At 37.0% G+C, this 2,293-nt stretch overlaps 1 non-coding gene across 1 annotated transcript; it reads left to right on the top strand.

Annotated features, from left to right (window-relative positions):
• The first annotated feature begins 219 nt into the window (after positions 1-219).
• Positions 220-326, top strand: LOC145950209 (small nucleolar RNA R71). Its single transcript, XR_014428316.1, has one exon. It is a non-coding gene; the product is annotated as a small nucleolar RNA R71 (small nucleolar RNA).
• The last annotated feature ends 1,967 nt before the right edge of the window (positions 327-2,293 follow it).

Genomic DNA, 2,293 nt, shown 5'->3' with positions numbered 1-2,293 from the left:
AACTCAATATTGTTCACTTCATATCGCCTCGGAGTTCCTTTCCTTGCTGTGACTTCTCTTTCACTGTATTGGCTGTGATTTGAGGCTACATTTTCCAAAATAATCATGCAGTCATTAATAGGTTTCCCCATGAAAGATCCTCCAGCTGCTGAGTCTAATATCATGGTGCTTTGTTGGTCCAATCCTTCAAAGAAAAATTGGATGGTAAGCCAACGGTTGAAGCCATGTTATGGGCATGCTTGAAGATATCCTTTGAACCGCTCCCATGCTTCATAAATAGTCTCTCCAGTGCCTTGTTGGAAATTAGTGATTTTCTTCCTCAATTCTTTAGTTTTAGAAGGAGGAAAGAATTTCTCTAGAAAAGCTCTTTCACATAATTCCCAAGTTGCTATCTTTTCTCTAGGCACTGTTCTTAGCCACACCTTTTCCTTATCTCTCAAGGTGAGTGAGAATAAGCGGAGTCGCATTCCATCAGAAACTTCATCATCAAATTGCTGGGTCTCACAGATTTCCAAGAACCCCTCTAAGTGGTCATTAGGATCTTCTGATGGTAGTCCTCCAAAGGTGTTCTGTTTGAGCATATTCACCAGAGAAGCTGGTACAGTAGCTCCAGTTTGCATCTCCCCTCCAGGTATCCCACGAGCTACGGGTGCAGAGTAATCCCGAAGCGGTAAATTATCTCGTTGTGCAGCCATGTCAAATTCTCTAAAAAGGTTTCTTTTCCTTCTCAGGAGAGTTCTTTCAATCTCAGGATCAAGTGGTGTTGGTTTCCCAAGACGTAGAGATCTCTTTTGCATTAACCCTAAGGCACTGCAAAAAAAAAAGAAAGTGACCCGTGAAATCTGAATTGGAGAAGTAAACACTAAAAAAAAAAATTTATTTATTTATAATTTTTTTTTTTTAAAAAAAAAAATTCGAATTAAAATAATTGTAATTTAAATCAAGAGACGTAGTCCCCGGCAACGGCGCCAAAAACTTGGTGTATGGAAAACCGCAAGTGTACAGTTGTCGTCAAGTAATAAATATCGAATCACAGGGACTACGTGTTTGACCTAGAATTACTAGTATTTTAATTTGAATTTTAAAACAGATAGAATGTTTGTTTTGAGATGATAAGATCAGATTCGCTGGTAAAAGAGATAGTAATGCAATTAATGAATAAGATAAAACTTTAAGATAAGATAAGGAGATTTCCGGGAATCTAGGGTTCGCACAAAGAGTTCCAACAATATTGAATTATTATTTTCATTAATTAATTCTATTCCATCTTGAAGGTAGTCTTAACCTAATTTAATCCTTGCACCTTCTCAGGCTACGAGGACGTGTTTAATTAAAATTAATCCCTACTCTCATGGTAATTACGTTCAATTAAACCCATTAAGATCTTTGTTAATCTATTGCTCCTCGAAAGCTTAAATCAACTCTCGTGATTTAACACTCAAGTCTGTTCCTTTAGGTTCCGATAATTAGGTTCTCCTCTCAGTTCATCCCTAATTATCTATGATTATGAAAATTAAGATTAATTGTTTATCATAATTATAATCAAGTTCTCCTCTCAGTTCATCCTTAATTAATGTTATTATGAAAACAATAATGTTAAAGTTCATATATAAAATATAAAAGAACAAATCAAGAATTGGAATAAAATTAAGAAACTGAATAATGCATTAATAAAGAGGTTCTCAGAGGCTAAGCCCTGATCCCAGAAAAAGGGAAACTACTCACAGGAGTTCATAGTAGTTCTCCAAGAAAAGAAGAATAAAAGAAAAGCAAACCTTAGAGTCGATGGCACAGGCGCCCAACCTTCTCCAAGTGTCAAAAACTAAAAAAAACTGTCTCCGAAACAAAAGTTCTGTTCTAGGCTAACCTCATCTAATTTATAACCTAAAAGGGTAAAAAGGTAAAACTACCAAGATAAAAATTACAAAAATAAAAATAAAACATAAAACTTAAAAAGCTGGGACGCGAAGTGAATCACGGCCGTGACTGAGAATCACGACCGTGATCTTCTCTGGAGCACATTCATTCACCAAATCGACGCGAAGTGAATCACGGCCGTGACTGAGAATCACGACCGTGATCTTCTCTAGAGCACATCTATGAAGGGTCAGTGGCGTTCACGGGTGTGATTGGGAGTCACGGCCGTGATTTTCTCTGGTGAATCACGGGCGTGATTTAGAATCACGGCCGTGATTTTCCCTGTAGCTCAGCATTTCCTCTTTAATTCTTAAATCTTGATCCTGCTCAGAGAAAACACAACACATACCAAGAAAAGCATAAAATAGGAAAATGA

The sequence above is a fragment of the Cajanus cajan genome, chromosome 7 (genome assembly GCF_000230855.2).
Source record: "Cajanus cajan strain Asha chromosome 7, NIPB_CcT2T_4, whole genome shotgun sequence".
NCBI classification, from domain to species: Eukaryota; Viridiplantae; Streptophyta; class Magnoliopsida; order Fabales; family Fabaceae; genus Cajanus; species Cajanus cajan.
Note: the sequence above shows the minus strand (reverse complement) of the source record. Positions and strands in the feature narration are given on the sequence as shown.